Raw genomic sequence first — 18,570 nt, forward strand, 5'->3', positions numbered from 1 at the left:
AGGAACTAAAACATATTGAGTTTACTACATATCAGGAACTCTTCTATGAACTTATCATGTATTAATTCATTGAATTACCAAAATGACCCTATGAAATAAGTACTATTTTTACCTTCATTTTAAAATCAGGGAAACCTAAGAACCACAAGAGAGGCTAAGTATCTTTCCAAATTAATCAGTGGTGGAATCTGGTTAATAATTTAGGCAGTCTGACTCTAGAATCCATCTATGCTCATAAATATTATGTGTTATTGTCATATGAGAACAAAAGCTAACAACAAATTTTGTAATAGTTCAGTGCCAATAAGGGGCATGCTGCTACTGCTGCTGCTAAGTCACTTCTATTGTGTTCGACTCTGTGTGACCCCAGAGACGGCAGCTCACCAGGCTCCCCAGTCCCTGGGATTCTCCAGGCAAGAACACTGGAGTGGGTTACCATTTCCTTCTCCAATACATGAAAGTGAAAATGAAAGTGAAGTTGCTCAGTCGTGTCTGACTCCTAGAGACCCCGTGAACTGCAGCCTACCAGGCTCCTCCGTCCATGGGATTTGCCAGGCAAGAGTACTGGAGTGGGTTGCCATTGCCTTCTCCAAATAAGGGGCATAGTAAGGGGCATTTTACAGGTGTTGGCCATGATAAGGAGAGAACAAATAATAATATAGTCGCAGCACAGAGTGTGGAAGAAACAGGATTTAAATCCAAGTAAATCTGATTGTAGAATCCATTATTTCTTGTTGATACTAGTAACATACTTCATGCTATACTCAACAAGAACCCACTGAAGGCCTCCAACATGCCAGAAACTAAGGACATAATTGTGAACAAGACCAGCAATGGCCCCCGCTCTCATAGAGTGTGTATTATGGTAGAAAGAAAAAAAAAATGTATATATATATAATAGTTAACAAATATTGAGTGTTTACTATATGCTAGATCATGTTCTTTGGAAGGAATGATGCTAAAGCTGAAACTCCAGTACTTTGGCCACCTTATGCGAAGAGTTGACTCACTGGAAAAGACTCTGGTGCTAGGAGGGATTGGGAACAGGAGGAGAAGGGGCGACAAAGGATGAGATGGCTGGATGGCATCACCGACTCGATGGACATGAGTTTGAGTGAACTCCGGGAGATGGTGATGGACAGGGAGGCCTGGCGTGCTGCGATTCATGGGGTTGCAAAGAGTCAGACATGACTGAACAACTGAACTGAACTGGACTGAGATCATGTTCTTAGCATTTTATGTTTAATTATCATAATAGCCCAATAAAATAAGTACTAGGACTGATGAAGAAACTCAAGCATAGGGAAGTAAACAACTGCCCTAGGACCACAGTCAAATAGCAGAATTAGGAATTAAATCCAGGCAATCTGCCCTCAGACTCTGTATTTAGTACCACTATGTTCTAGGCCTCTATAAATAAATAAATATAGAGTGTGAAATGAGCTAAGAGGGAACTAAACAAGATCCCAGTTAGAGGAAAATAGGAGACCTACTTTAAAGAAAGTGGACTGAGACTACCTTTCCAAGGAATACAACATTTTATCTGAGACCTGACAGGTGAGAAGCCTGTCATAGAGTCAGAAGAGCATTATGCATAAAGGAAACAGAATTTTTTAAGACTCTAAGATAGGAAAAGGCATAGAATATTTGAATAATTGAAGTGAACCAGTAGGCAAAAAAAAAAAAAAAAAAAAAAGAAAAAAAAAGTGAATGAGATTAACCTGAAGAGGTAGGTAATATTCTGATTATACAGAGCCTTGAAGGCTGTGGAAAGGAGTTTAGACTTTGTTCTAAGTATGATAGGAAGCCATGGAAGAGTTTTAAGCAGGGGATTCACATGATTGTGTCTATCCTGAAAAAGATAATTCTCATTGCCAGGTTGACAATAAATCAGAGATTTCATGACAAGAGGCAGAAAAGATCATTTAGTAGCTGAGGGGAGAGATGACAGTGGCTTGCATCAGGTTGGTGGCAAGAGTTGAAAAAATGTGATTTAATGATAGAATTAACTACGAAGACCATGTGAAAAAGTGGTATGGTTCAATAAAAGGAGTCAGTGATCTGACGTGAGTGGTCAGAAAACAGAGATGCCAGTCAAGAGACTCTGGCTGAAGATGGCCAATATGCAACTGATTTCTCCATGGGAATATCAGATGCCTCATGCTGCTGCTGGGAGAGAGGGAATACCACACCATTATCAGAACTGGCTCATGTCCTGCTTCAAGCTTCAAGCAGTTAACATCCAAGTCAATTTTAATGCTACAGAACCAAGATGCTCTTTGTAGTTCTGCAGAGGAGCAACACAGTCTACAAATTTCTGTACATTTATTGTGAATAGCTGAGAAATGCTAAGATAGAAAAAGGATGTGAAACATTCCTTATGAGTATCATACAACTTTAAATGTCTCATTCCTTTGCCTTCACACCTCATCATATAATGTTGATCAAAGAGAATAATTTGAAAGAAAGAGGAGCTACAATTTACCATCACATCTGAAAACTCAAAATATATATATATATATATATTTTTTTTCACCTCATTTCAGTGGAGGCACCATGGAATTATCTAAAAACATTTCTTTAAAACCTCCCCTCCTTGGAATTTTTTTTTAGATTTGTATTTATAACTTTGTTCTGCCACAAATTTTCTAGGTAAGTCACTTTATCTCTCTGAGCTTCAATTTTGCTGTCTGCAAACCATGATCTAAAAGCCCTATTGACAGGTGGCTGTAAAAAAAAATAAAAATAATATTGCATTTCAAGTGTCAGGCATGCAGTGGATACTCAACAGTTGCTGGTGGAATTGAGAAGGAAACATTGTTCTGGCCCATTTGGTTCACAGGGGCTTGGGTATTTGTGATGGCCTCATCTATAGGAGGTTGAGAGGGGCTGATCTTTCAAACCTAAGAAAGTCTCAAGAAACTGAAAAGCCTAAGTGTAGTTAGCCCTGACTTAAACTAAATTCATTCAACAACCAACTAACATAAATTAATTCTTTTATTGGATTCTGTGTTCCAAAGTATCCTAGGCTAAAGGTTGAAAAATAATCTTTCAATTATCTTCTATTGATTATATTGTTCACATTTGATAGTAAACAGCCTTCAAAATGGCTCTTAATGATCCTCAACCTACCCTCTTGTGTAGGTCCCTCTCACATTGCACCAGAGCTAGTATATATGATAATACTTTTGATGCAAGGTTATAAGCGATGCTGCAGATTCTATCTTGATTCTCTCTCTGCCTCTCGCTTGCTCTCCTTCTCTCCCTCCATTGGATTCTTTGCTCTGGATAAAGCCAGCTGCTTTGTCAGGAAAACTTTGCAAAGAGGCCATGTGGTGAGGAATTGAAGCCTTCAGGCAATAGCCACACAAATGAGCTTTGGAAGTGGATCTTCCAGGATCAGATTTTCAAATGACTGCAACCTTGGCTGATAGCTTGACTGAAACCTCATGAGAGATCCTGAACAAAAACAATCCTACTAAGCCATTCCAAGATTCCTAACTCTCAGAAAGTGTGAGAGATAATAAATATTTGTTTTTATAAGCTAATATGTTTTAGAGTAATTTGTCACACAGCAGTATATAGCTTATGCACTATTTTACTACTCAAATCTAAGGATACTTGTCATTTACATTCAATAACCCTTTCTCAAAGCTTTGGCTTAACTCTTATATTAGTATCTGGGGTTCAGAGTTTCTTTTCTGTTTCCAGGCATGATTGTGGTCAGAATGAACCCAAATGTCAGGATAGGTGACTGTTACCCTGACAGTATGAGTAAAAGAAAATAATGCAATCCAGAAGCCTATGACCAGACTGATTTCAAATTGTTGAAGCTGCTGAGGTAGCAAACAAGAATCAGAGACTTAGCCGAGGGCCTGACATTTAGTAGGTACTCAGATTTCTACTGATGGAGATTCCTCACACTTGAGCCAAGTCAACCCATCTATAAGTAGATGGATTTGTCTGTCTTACAAAGTGCATGCTTCCAGATCCATAATGTGACAACTGTACTAGGTACTTATGGGTACCTAGGGACTCTGAGAAGACCAGGAATGGTGTGTGTGTGTCTACACATCCTAAAGCACATGAAATTTTGCTTACGTGTATGTAACTCTACCAAAAATAAGATTTATATCCAATTGTTCTTTTAAATTCAGCCCAACTACCATGTTAGGAACTGATCTACTTTGCGAAATGAAGAGCATCTTACATGTGACCGCTTACCTGACTCTGGGCACCTTCTTTTTCATTCTGGAGCTGTTACTGAAGATGCAGAGGCAATACTTTCTGTGGCTACAATTTGAAGAAAATTAGAGTATAACCACAATATAGGAAAGAGGGCCCTGGCTAACACCTCCTTTGATGGGCAGGTCAAGTTTGACAGATCACCCAGGAAGGTCATGTTTGTAGCAAAGATTCCAAACCATATCCAGAAATGGGCTTTGTTAACACTGCCAACTCATCATCTGTCATGGTGGCTTGTTTTTACTAGAATTCTGTTTAATGTCCCATGTGGAGCTGAGAAGATGGCCCCCTTGGTCTTATTTTATCAGCCCATTTCCCTGTTTTTCTGAATTTTGGTATCTAGGAGTATTAAAAGATAGGACCCTAGAAGTCAGACTATGTGACTTCAAATAGGGTCTTCCACTTAATATCAGGGAAACTTGGGAAAGCCCATCTTCATCTCTCTAAGCTTTATTTTCCTGAACTGCAGATTGGGATAAAAATAGCTGTTATCTCAAAGGATTTTTAGAGTAATTAATTAATGCATATAAACATCTTCAAACAGTGCCCAGCACACTGCTGAGCTTTTTTTTTTTTTTTTTTTTAATCATTGTTAGTACTATGAAGCAGCTTGGTGTGAAGGAAAGAACTTGGTTTTTAGGTTGGATGCAATTTTTGGGTGACCTTGACAAGTTACTCAACCTCTTTGAAACTCTGTTTCTTCATCTAGAAAAGAAGATATTATCTACACCAACGAGTTATTTTAAGGATTAAATAAGATCATACATACATAGATCTGAGACATAGTAGGTAAAAATAAATTTCTTTTCTCCTCCTTTAGCTAGGTTATAAGTGCTAACTCAGAAATCTGATATTTATGGAAAAATGGCATCTATTATTCTTAAAGAATGTATGAAGAAGAGTGCACTGTTGTAAGGAAAGAGGAGTGGTTCTATGTTTAGCATCAGATGGGCAAAAGCATTTAAGTTCATGGTTGGATGCTTTTGAGTTTTTATGAAAACAAATCCAGCAGATATAATTAAGTATGCAGCATTTGGAATAGAAGCAGGCACTCCTCTTCATTGTGTGGACAATAAAACCTGGAAGAAAAAACAATCAATATGTTGGTTCAATTAAGTTTTCAGCTGCAAATAACTAATTTCAGTCCTCATGGTTTTTCTAGGGTCTAAAATATATTGCTTATTCTTCTTAAAATATTAATATAGCCCTGAATTATTTATTGACCCAAGAAACACTGTACTCTTTTAACATGGAAGAGAACAGAAGGTTATTTCATGTCAGCACCATAGAAGACAATAAAATCTGAAATGTAAATAATACCTCTGAGAATAGAGCCTGGTTGAAGGCCAAAATGCGTAATTTCCAGAGTTTTTCTTTTGCCCTCAAGAAGTTGGAAAGCCAATGGAAAAATGCTATTCTGGGTTTCTGATTCTTTTAGGGTTGGCAGCATCTTGTGGGCTGTTTGGATTATTCTAGAATGTTTTGATCATTTATAAGTATACTCTTTAATTTCATGTCATTAAAAGACACCACTATAATAATAGCAGTAGCTATTATTTATTGAGCTTTTATTATGTCCCGGGCACTGTGCTAAGTGCTTACATACATTACTTCATCTATACTCTTAATTCCATAAAGCAAGTACTATTGCTGTCCATATTTTTTTTTGTTTGTTTGTTTGTTTGTTTGTTTGTTTGTTTTGCGGCCCTGAAAAGGGCCTTTAGTTTTTCTAAACGTTTCAAGCTAGATGCTTTGCTCAACCACCAAAACCGTATGGTACGGCCCTGACGTTTGAGCGTGTAGACCACATCCATGGCGGTAACAGTCTTGCGCTTAGCGTGCTCCGTATAGGTGACCGCGTCCCAGATCACATTTTCCAGAAACACTTTCAGCACCCCACGAGTCTCTTCGTAGATAAGACCAGAGATACGTTTGACGCCTCCACGACGAGCCAGACGCCGGATAGCTGGCTTAGTAATACCCTGAATGTTGTCCCGCAAGACTTTGCGATGGCGCTTAGCACCCCCCTTGCCGAGGCCTTTGCCACCCTTCCCACGACCAGACATGGTTGCTGTCGCAATCTGCTGTCCATATTTTATAGGAGAAGAAACTGAGATCCTGAGAGGTTAAGTGTTTCAAATCACTGGCCTCTGACTCCAGAACTCTTTCCTTGATGAAACAACTTGCTGCTTTAACCCACAGACAGATCAGTCCCTCTTACCTGTCAGTCAACAGCAAAATGCTTGTGCTTCTACTATACTCTGCCTGGCTTTGTGGATGTTTGTTTATGTTGGCATATTCTACTGTTGCAATGGAAAGGGCAAGGTCTTTGAAATTAAATGGATCTGGACATGCTTTCCACATCTTCCTTTATTAGGAATGTTATCTAGGATTACTTAGTACTTAAATCCCCAAGGATGGAACCGTTATTGTCTCATTTTATCACCCAGTAATTTGGGACTTAGAAGGGTCAAGTTGGACTTCCCTGGTGGCTCAGTTAAGAATCTGCCTGCAATGCAGGAGACTTGGGTTTGATCCCTGGGTTGGGAAGATCCCCTGGAGAAGGGAAAGGCTACCCACTCCAGTATCCTTGCCTGGAGAATTTTCCATGGGCAGAGGAGCCTCGCAGGCTATGGACCATGGGGTCTGAAGAGTCAGACACAATTGAGCAACTAACACATAGATGGGTTAAGTACCTTAACCAAGGTCTAACTGCAAGTATGTGGAGGAGCTGCATCTGAACCCAGGACATGAGAATACTCCAAATCTCATGCTTCTAGTAATTTGTCCTATCTACATTATTGCAAATATTCAGAGTTACAATTTGGTGACTGGAAGATTATCTAGAAGCCTCTTAATACTGCAGATGGAAACCAAGGCCCAGAAAGAGGGAGTGAGTTACTACTGGACATGAGACTAAAACTCAGATCCTAGACCAGTGTTTTTTCCACTGCTGCTTCTTACCTGCTCATTGGTATCACAGTATCATGGCAGAAGCCTAAAGCTTAGATGCCGTTAGAGGTGGATGAGATGAATGATTCAGAGGGAGGTTGTGCTCATGTCATATGCTGAAAGTATATACTATGATTTCCATTTTCCTTTGGAATATATATATATATAATAAATCTTTGAAAATGCAATAGTTCTATATGTAACTTCGGTTTCTGTCAGATAGATTAAAAGAGCCTCTTGATGGTGGTGGAAAAGGAGATTGAAAAAGATGGCTTAAAACTCAACATTCAAAAAACTAAGATCATGGCATCGAATCCCATCACTTCATGACAAATATATAGGGAAAAAGTAGAAACAGTGGCAGATTTTATTTTCTTGGGCTCCAAAATCACTGCAGACAGTGACTGCAGCCATGAAATTAAAAGACACTTTCCCCTTGGAAGAAAAGCTATGACAAACCTAGACAGTATGTTAAAAAGCATACACATCACTTTGCCAACAAAGGTCCTTATAATAGTCAAAGCTATGGTTTTTCCAGAAGTCATGTATGGATGTGAGAGTTGGAGAAGACTCCTGAGAGTCCCTTGGACTGCAAGGAGATCAAATCAGTCAATTCTAAAGGAAATCAGTTCTGACTGATGCTGAAGATGAAGCTCCAATACTTTGGCCACCTGATGGGAAGAAGTGACTCCTTGGAAAAGACCCTGATGCTGGAAAAGATTGAAGGCAGGAGGAGAAGGGGATGACAGAGGATGCGATGGTTGGATGGCATCACCAACTCGATGGACATGAGTTGAGCAGCTCTGGGAGTTGGTGATGGACAGGGAAGCCTGGCATGCTGCAGTTCATGGGGTTGCAAAGAGTCGGACATAAGTAAGTTACTGAACTGACTGAACTCATCTCCATTTTATAGATGAAATTGGGAGAAAGAAGGTTAGTATTGCTGGGTTCCACTAGGCAGTGGTTTGAAATATTCCTATTAAGAAAGGTTCTGCTCCATCTCTTGATAGAAAATCTACTCACTCTGATAGATGGTGGTATAAGATGGTGGCATAAAGGAAGATATTGTGGAGTGATCCACACAGAAATTATTTCTCTTCCTTTTGGTCTCCTTGAAATGACTTTTATTTGCTGTGACTTTGAGTTTCTTTTCATCATTAATGGGGATATATTATGTGTTTAAATACTGCATTATTAATAATATTTGCCTGGGTCCAGTGTCATGATCAATTTTTCATGTGCATCATTCTTTATGCAATACTAGTTGAATTTCAAATAGAGCCTTGTCTTTCCCTCTCCTCTCTCAGTGACAGTCTCCAACAAGGAGGATGGCAGGCCTGAGACTCCTAATCCACAGGAGAGATCAGAAATGCTCCCCTAGGTCAGCCCAAGATTCTTTGTTGATTAAGGCATCATGAGGCAGCTGTAAGCAAGTAATGTGTATCTTCTTAAAGCTGAACCTTGTACCAAAGGATGCAGGGTCAAACTCCTGAATGTCCCATAATATTCTGTGACTCTGTTGTCTCATCCAAGTCACCTCCATCACTTCTTCCCCACATTCCCCTTCTCATCTGTCCTTTTTCGAGCATTAATTGAACAAGTATAATATACCAGGCACTGTGCTATATGCTGAGGATGGGGACAGAAAAAATTTCTATTCTTAAATGTGCATACTCAATCGTTCAGTTGTGTCTGACTCTTTGTGACGTCATGGATAATCCACCAGTCTCCTCTGTCCTTGGAATTATCCAGGCAAGAACACTAGAGTGGGTTGCCATTTCCTCCTCTGGGGTATCTTCTTGACCTAGGGATTGAACTCATGTCTCTTATGATTCCTGCATTACCAGGCTGATTTTTTTTTTTTTTTAAATCACTGAGCCACCTGGGAAGGACTGGGGAGACTGGTGTGCTGCAGTCCTTGGGATCACAAAGAGTCAGACACAACTTAGCAACTGAACACAACAACAAAAATCTTCAGTGGATCTCCCCATCCTGACTTTGAGGCAAGCAGAGAGCAGTGTGATTGACACTATGATCTAGAGAGGTACAGGGACATTTTTTTAAGTCTGTAGATAGAATTTAAGTTTCTTTCTGCCCTGCATGATATTAATATTTATTTTTTAAACCCCATGTGAGTAAAATTTTACACTCTTTGGCCGAAATAGCTTCTTGGCATGTGGCCAGATCAGCATAGTGCTTATCTCTAAGATCTCCAGGGAATATTTGAAATAGGAAACAGGTGTACTTACCCCCAAGTCTCACATAAATCTAGTTAACAAAAACAGCATTAATTTGGTGATTCGTACATAAAATTTATACCCCCTCCTCCCATCCTTGCCAAATACTCTTCTTCTAAGGACCCAGCCTAGGAAATGTGTGGGAAGCAGCTCTAGGTGGCCTTTGGTTAATAGCCTTTCTGATGCTCTTGATGCAATCCAGAGGATTATCTCCTTTTGCATTCTTCTGTTAATCTGTCCCAGGACTTGGAAGCTGATTGACTTAATTGGCTTGACTGGAGGTCCTTCAAGAAGAGAAACTGGTTCTGATTCATCTCTTAAAGGGCTTCCCTCATACCTCAGTTGATAAGGAATCTGCCTGAAATGCAGAAGACCCCTCAGTTTGATTCCTAGGTGGGGAAGATCCTCTGGAGAAGGGATAAGCTACCCACTCCAATATTCTTGGGCCTCCCTTGTGGCTCAGTTGGTAAAGAATATGCCTGCAATGCGGGAGACCTGGGTTCAATCCCTGGGTTGAGAAGATCTCCTGGAGACAGCAAAGGCTACCCACTTCAGTAGTCTGGCCTGGAGAATTCCATGGACTGTACAGTCACAAAGAGTTGAATAGAGCAACCTTCACTTTCACCTTTTGGGCTTCCCTTGTAGCTTAGCTGGTAAAGAATCTGCCTGCAATGCAGGAGACCTGGGTTCGATCCCTGGGTTAGGAAGATCCCCTGGAGAAGGAAAAGAGTACCCATTCCTGTATTCTGGTCTGGAGAATTCCATGGACTATACAGTCCATGGGGTCACAAAGGGTCGAACATGACTGAGAGACTTTCACTTTCACTTTTCTTTCATCTCTGAAACCCAAGGTCCACCTAGAACAGTGACTAACACAGAGCAGACATTCAAGAGGATGTTTGAGGGAGGAAGGGAAGGGAGAAAAGAAGGGAAGGGGAGCGGAGGGTAAAAATGGGGAGAGATGGGAAGAGGAATAGAGGAAGGCAATATTCTCATTTCATTACCTACTCCACCAAGATAAGGAAGGTTTTGGTCATTCAGTGGTGATAGTATAGTGGATAAGAGAGAAAGTCTGAAGTAACTCAGAGAGAGTACTATCTATAACATACTGAATCACTTTAACCTTGAAATAGGGAACAGGTGTACATTAACTTTTTTTAAAGTGGGAATAATAACGCTACTTCTTAAACCTATTGTAAAAGTTAAACAAATGTATATATAAAGTGTGTGTGTATGTTAGTTAGTCATGTCTGACTCTTTGTGACCCCGTGGACTGTAGCTCACCAGGTTCCTTTGTCCATGGAATTCTCCAGGCAAGAATACTGGAGTGGGTTGCCATTTCCCTGGCAATCCACTTGCTAGGGGATCTTCCTGACCCAGGGATTGAACCTGTGTCTCCCGCATTGCAAGCAGATTCTTTACCAACTGAGCTACAGGGAAGACAGTGTGTGTGTGTGTGTGTGTGTGTATATATATATATATATATATATATATATATAAAACACTTGATATAATATGCCACATAGTTAAGTGCTCAATAAATATTACACTTTATTAGTATGTTTTGTTTTGTCTCTTTCACTCCTTATATTTTTCCTACTTCTTACCTTCACCCTGAGTTAGAAAATTCCTTCTTTAGGAAGCTTTATCTCTTAAACCTAGCATTTTTCAAAGTGTTCTGTGAAACAGATGTTAATAGGTGTTACATAAAGAAAGAATTCATATTTTTAAAAATTTGAGAAGCTTGGATTAAAAATAAATTAGCAGGATTCTTTACAATAAGACTTTTTATAAGATTGTAATATGCTAATATACACAGTAAGTCTTTAGAGGGGGCCAGTGCATACAGCATTCCTGCAGTTATTTGACTATAGACACTCATTCCCTCCTTTCTTCACAGACTATCTTATGGAATTAGTGTTATTAAGGACTTATTTGCCCAACACTGCCTTAAAGAATTACCACACTTTTTTTCTGTTCCTGGTAGAGGACAGGACTCACAGATTATTTACTTATAGAAACACTCCATTAACAATTTTTTTAAACTATCAATGGGAAAGGAAAAAGATTTCCCTAAGCCTCCTAGGCTTTGTTCATGCATATATCTTTTTAAAAGGAGTTTAAAAGTTTATTTTCATCCAGATATTCATTTAACTAATATTTCTGAGAATCTGTGTGTTGGACTGACCCCTGAAGGTCTACAAGTCCTATGCTTGCCCAGCTTCAAGACAGTCGAAAGAGCCCAGAGTCAGCAATATTAAACCTCAGTGGTTTAAAGGATAGGGAAGCTTACACATCTGAAACGAGGTCCTGAAGACACAACCCACTATGTGCAGTGGATGGCTGGCAGGAAATGGTGGCAGTCTTTGTTCCTGGAGGGAAGGAGAGATGGCCAGTCACTGGGGGAGTTAAGGTCAGGTTGGTTCATTAGTTACCAGGGAAACCAGCAGACAGGCAGGCCCCTCATGGCTCCTTTGATAAGAACAATCACTAGCTGGGGTCTGGGGCAAGTATATAGCAAGGCCAAACATGTGAGTAGGGTACAGGTAAAGCTGGCGCTGGTTGAGCAGCAGGATTACAGAGAGCAAGAGAACAGTCATCCTGAGTGGCCTGGCTATACATTATGTTTGCCATTCATAGTGCTGAGTTACTGGAGTGCAGGACTGATAGGAAAGAAAAAAAAACTTTCAGTTGCAGGTGGAATGATTAAGAATCTGTAAGGTAATATGGGAGCTCATTAAAAAAGCATTTAATATAGCCTGGAGGAGTCAGAGAAGGGTGCCTGGAGGAAGTGGTGCTCCAGATAGGATTTCAGGGGTCGGTAGGACTTAACCAAATGAAGGTGAGTAGTTGGGGAGAATGAGTCCATAGGAAAGAGGGAATATCCTGTGCAGAGAAGTAAGAAACACGAGTTGAAGGATGTTCAGTGAGCTGAAAAAAGCACATGCTTATTGTAGCAAATTTAGAAAGTACTGAAAAGTACCTATGACTCAGGAAAATCCCCTTTTTCTCCTCTTAAAGACAACTCAAAATTTTATCCTATTTCCCCTTAGTCTTCTTTCTATGCATTTTCCCTTTACATATTTCAGCATAGAACAAATGAATATACAATCTGTTTACCCTTAATAGTTTATTGTAAGTATATATCTAATTTGTGGCAGATTGCTTTGAAGTTCCACTTTCAGTCACTGATTGTGATACGCCTGTGCAGTTGAGACCTGTAGTGACCCTTTAGCTACAGCTATGATGAAGGGACAATGATCTTGCAAACTGTACGCAGAAGTGTTCCTTCATCACCTCTCTGATGACGAGACCCCACGGTTAAGCCACAAGCTGGACATATTTTATATCCACCTGTGTACACCTCTGGTGTGCAAGGCCCCAGGTAAATTTTTTTTCATGGGGCACCTATATACAGAAGTAATTTGATTAAATATTACAAAAATTATGAACCCACGTGAAGAACATGAATTTAGATGATGATTTAGACCAATGCCTAGAAAAAGAGAGATCGTTGGTTACTGTTCAACCAGTGAAGTGAAATGTCCAGACACCATCTTTTCATGTTCTGTATTATAAAATACACGGTTCCTGGTTAATTTCATATTTCCCATCTGGAGAAAAAGGGAGCAACACTGATTTTACTCATAATGCATGGCTCCTTGGAACATGTTTGTGTGAAAACAATATAGATCACCTTCTCTCTGATGTTTCCTAATGCCCTTTATTTAATGCTGGTTTTGTTATTACTAATGACACTTTATCATTCATGGTGCTATTAAAGAAAAGAAAAAAATTTGTGACGTTTGTTAAGGAATGGTAAAGGGACTTTATTCAGACGGTTACTACAATGGGGTTTTGTAAAGAAGAAAGATCAAATTCAACTCCAAAAACAATAAGGATAAGTGAGAATTTATATCCAAGGAGCAAGAGAGGGTGGTGGTCAGTGGACAAAAAAATCATAAATTACTAAGAGGAGACATCAGGGAAAATGAAGTGAAGTGAAGTGAAGTGAAGTCTCTCAGTCATGTCCGACTCCTTGCGACCCCATGGGCTGTAGCCTACCACATTCCTCTGTCCATAGGATTTTCCAGGCAAGAGTACTGGAGTAGGTTGCCATTTCCTTCTCCAGAGGATCTTCCCAACCCAGGGATTGAACCTGGGTCTCCCACAATGTAGGCAGACGCTTTACCATCTGAGCCACCAGGGAAGTCCAGGGAAAAGTGGGGATCCTGTTTAAACCAACGAACAAGATTCTTACTGATTACTGAAGACAGGTCAGAGAGATTAGATGTTACCTGAAGGATAATGGTAACATCTGATCAGATATTGTGGGTGAGCATGTTATTTTGGATTGGCGGGGGAGGGGGGGTTGTTCTGACTAAACTGTCTTAGCAGGATGGATTCTGGCTAAAATTGGATAATGCAAATGATGAACGTGGAAGTCCCAAAGTCAGGGCCTAGTTGAGAAGAGAACTCTGAGGAGCCTGACTAGAGTTTGGTCCAGAAGAGAATCTTTGTTGTGTCTCTTATAAATCCTGGTTTCTAATAACCCTTTCAAAGTGTTTTAAAATGATGCTTTGTTGATGAACACAATTCTAGGATTCATTCCAAGTGTGAAAGAAAATGTGAATGTGATAATTCATGTTCTGGTCATGTTAAATGTGCCATCCAGAATTGTACAGAATCAGCATAGATCAGCATATCTTCCAACCATGTCTTTTCTTATCTCTTTTGCTTGAGGCCTTCATCACACTATCCCTAGAATATGTGCTCTTTTGATGTTGACTGGACAATGTTAAGTGCTTTCCATATATCGCCATCAGTAGGAAAAATAACCAATGGACCCAGAACAGACCCATCATGCAAGGGAATTCTGTGCTCTTATGGCACACATTGAGACAGGCCTAGACGAGTACAGCATTCAAACATTAATTGAAAACAATGAGGAAGATTTGTGGGAAATGCAGAACAACTTCAAAAGACTTCAGAGAAGGTAGGCATGCAATAGGCACAGCTACTTCTACAGAAGAGCCCAGCTCTGCTGTGCAGGAGGGGCGAGGATAAAGGATATCTGCTGCCACCATGCTGTCTTCAGTTGCTGCAACTCCAGAGACAGCACCATAGTTTCTGTGCTGGGCCCGCACACACTGCTCAAGCCCAGAGATCAGAGGCAAACTATGCTCCATCAGTAGACCAGATCCCTGAACTTGTCCTATAGCCAATATGAGTGGGAGTCACCCCAAATCATCATGTTAGCGTTATTCTGGTGGTACAATTTGCATAATCCTGTAAAAGAAAAGGATTTTCTTTTACATACCAGCTAACAGAATCAGTCTGTTTTCTGAGCCATCCTTTTGGAACTGGGACCTAACCATGGGCCGTAGAACAACCCCATGAGTCCTGGAGCTCCTCAGTCATCTGGCTGTTTCTGCATGTGAGGAACAGAGGTAGAGGGTTTGAGAGCACCCCGAGGATGAGAAAGGGGAACCTGGACACCTGCCCAACTGTGACCCCTGTCCCTGGTTAATCTCAGGCACCAGAGGAGAAGTTAGAAAATTTCAAGATAGACACATCTGATAACCAGGACCCAGCAGAACCAAGTCTGGGCTCAGGATATTTGCTTCTACTGCACAGCCAGCCCAGGCACTGGGACAGGACTTAGCTAATTTTCAAAATTGTGAAACCAGACACTAGTCTGGTCTTCTTACCAAGGTCAGAAGGTGTTACTGAGCCTGACAGAAGTTTCAGTTCTGGCTTACTGACAAGTTTCAAAGAAATGATTCCTACCTCACCCTTTTGTGAGTATATTCACGATAGGTAGGATAGGTGTTGAGTGGGAGCTGAGTGCATTTACTTCAGAGAAACATGTAATTTCCATTGTCCTGAAAGAAAGAGAAAATAGCCAGGCCCCAAAGGTGCCATGTAAACACCCCAGTGACAGGCTCCTCACTTCACAGTAATAATGACAGTAGTAACAATAGTAATAAGTATAAAATTACAGTTTATTGGACATCTGCTATATTCCAAGAACTGTGCTGAATGTTTTATGCATATGTTACCTTTATCCTACTATAACCCTACAAAGTAGAGAGCACTTCCATTTGATAATATGAAGAAAATAAGGTTCATAGAGGTGAGGTGATTTCCCCAAGGTCCCTCAGCTGACGAGTGGCAAAGCCAGACCCACATAATTGTATAACCCAGGTTCTTAGTATTACCTCTTACCACCTTAGGTCAGTTAGCAAGTGCCCTCTGAGAACGCGGGAAAATATCCTGTCTGGGACACAGACTCAACTGCTACTGCTAAGTCACTTCAGTCGTGTCCGACTCTGTGTGACCCCATAGATGGCAGCCCACAAGGCTCCCCCGTCCCTGGGATTCTCCAGGCAAGAACATTGGAGTGAGTTGCCATTTCCTTCTCCAATGCATGAAAGTGAAAAGTGAAAGTGAAGTCACTCAGTAGTGTCCGACCCTCAGCGACCCCATGGACTGCAGCCTTCCAGGCTCCTCCGTCCATGGGATTTTCCAGGCAAGAGTACTGGAGTGGGGTGCCATCGCCTTCTCCACACAGACTCAAGGTGGTGCTCAAAAGGGGCCTGTAGAAACGAAGACTTCTCCCTGCCAGCCTAAGACCTGGCCAGGGTGCTCTGTCACTTCACTCCCAACCCACCCTTTTCTCTGCCTGAATCACTATCCTTCTTTGAAGTATGTAGGCTACCCACTCTTCCCAAAGCATACCACTGAATTTTTTTTTTCCTAATTGCATTTGTACATCAGTATTTCATTCCTCAGTGGGCTAAATTTAGGTGTCTTCCCTTTCTTTAATGGGCTTACCTGGTGGCTCAGATGGTAAAGCATCTGCCTGTAATGAGGGAGACCTGAGTTCCATCCCTGGGTCAGGAAGATCCTCTGGAGAAGGAAATGGCAACCCACTCCTGTACTCTTGCCTGGAAAATTCCATGGACGGAGGAGCCTGGTAGGCTATAGTCCATGGAGTCACAAAGTGTTGGACATGACTGAGCAACTTCTCTTTCTTTTGGGCTTCCCTTGTGGCTCAGCTGGTAAAGAATCTGCCTGCAATACAAGAGACCTGGGTTCTATCCCTGGGTTGGAAAGATCCCCTGGAGAAGGGAAAGGCTACCCACTCCAGTATTCTTGCCTGGGGAATTCCATGGACAGTCCATGGGGTTGCAAAGAGTTGGACACAACTGAGTGACTTTCACTTTCTTTAAGTAAATAATCATATGAAGCCTCCTAGCAGATGAGCTTTAAGCTCTTGGCTGGCCTTGAAAGGACAGTTTTCACTGAAAACCTGAGGGCAGCAACTTTTCTTATGAGGTGCTGTGGGAATTCAGAGACCTGGATGCTAAGCCACTGTGTGACCTTGGTCAAGTTAGTGCCTCTTTATGGGCCTGGAATTTGGGTGGCGTGGAGAGGATGGGGGATTTGGGATGGATAAGATCTAGTTGCAACTTGGTAACCTATTCTCTTTCTCAAACTGACTTGCAGCAGTAGCATCAAGTTGAGCACACACATCTAGGAATCCCCTGCTGTGTGATCACAGTGTGGTATAAGAGAAAGCACAGGTTTTGGGGTTACAAAGCTCTGGACTTGAATCCTGCCTTTCTACTTCAATCTGTATGGCCTGGGGAAAGTCATTTAATGTCTGCAGACATTTGTCATCCTCTGCTCTCTGCTTTTGGCCCTTCCCTCACTGAGGCTTCTCCCTTGCCTTGGCTGCTCCTCTGTCAGCTCCACGGCATCAGTTTTGTGCTGTGTTCAGCACTCCCAGCTTATTGAAACTGATTAATTATGACTCTCTCCATCCCCAGACCCTTCCTCCTGGCTCCCCAGCTGCTCACTGCCACCAAGCCATGCCTTTAGAATCAGAATTGTAGGTTGCTGGTAGTGATCACGGATGAGGCAGATGAGTGACAGAGACTGTCACTGAAGCCAGACTGAAGCAATCATCGGGCCACACGGAGAGCCTAGTGTGGTCACCCAGGCACAACCTGCTCCCTGGATGGGGCTCTGGAACACATCTCAGTGTTCTACTCGTGAGTTCAGAACAATGGTGCCCACATGCCAATCATATCTGATGACATGGGACACTTAGCACCACCATCCCACCTTACAGCCACCAACTCCTCACCCACCTGGCCAGACACCCAAAGTGGGTTCTCTTCTCAGCTGAGTGCTTCCTCTTTCAACGAACCTTTGTTCACTTATCTACTCAGTCTCCCATTTATCAGACACTCATCCATTTATTTAAATTGGCAGAGCTACTGGAATGATAATGTTACCCATACTTCAAATCAGCCCCAACAGGTTCTTCCTTCCCAGTGTTGATCCAGTCAATAGAATGAGACCAGGTTCTGTTCAGAAGGAAAATTTCACTCTTTGACCAAAGAAGGGAGAGGTATGAGCTTGCATTCTAGAGCACAGACTCTCTGCTCTCCCAGACAGGCTCTGAGATAGGCCCCGGTGGGGCTGCTTTACTGGGTTCTCTTCAGGGAGAAGGATGAAGTTCTGGGGGGTTGGGCACAGATGTGCTGCTCACGCCCCACATCTGGTGCCAGGGCAGTGCCTCTACACATGAACCACCCTCACTGCACTACTTTGAGCCGCAGTGTCCTGTGTAGCACTTCTGTACAGACCCTGCCAGCTGAGGGGTCTGCAGAGCCCTTTACAACTGGGAACTCTGGTCTGAAGGGCTAGGTGCATGGCCTCTGAACTCGGCCCCTTGTGAGCTAGACTAGGCACAAAGGACAAGGGAAAAAATGAGTTTATTTTATTACCAAGATTCTGTTTTTATTTTTCCAAGAATTGTTAATGGGCTTTGCAGGTGGCAATAATTCCTAGTTTTTTCTGTCATCCATCACAATGCTAGGCACTTCACATAGATGATCACTGTGGTTAGGAGTGTTAGGTTCTGCAGTCAAAATACCTGTAACCAAATCCTGAATCTTCTTCTTGTAACTGTGAGCTGAAGTCAAATCCTTAACCTTTTTGGACTTTCTTTTCCTCATCTGTAAGATAAGGACACAAATATTACCTATGAGATAATAGGTATTTATATAACAAAAGAACTAGCATATTAAAAATGCTTAGAACTGGACCTGATACATAGTAA

The 18,570-nt window shown here is 41.5% G+C and overlaps 1 protein-coding gene and 1 pseudogene across 1 annotated transcript in view; one reads left to right on the forward strand and one right to left on the reverse strand.

The window, feature by feature from the left end:
• AGBL4 (AGBL carboxypeptidase 4) overlaps positions 1–18,570 on the forward strand; it is a 1,467,493-nt gene that overhangs the window by 789,640 nt on the left and 659,283 nt on the right. The window lies entirely within an intron of this gene.
• On the reverse strand, positions 6,002–6,312 carry LOC102270951 (histone H4-like; annotated as a pseudogene).

The sequence above is a fragment of the Bos mutus genome, chromosome 3, assembly GCF_027580195.1.
Source record: "Bos mutus isolate GX-2022 chromosome 3, NWIPB_WYAK_1.1, whole genome shotgun sequence".
Classification (NCBI taxonomy): Eukaryota; Metazoa; Chordata; class Mammalia; order Artiodactyla; family Bovidae; genus Bos; species Bos mutus.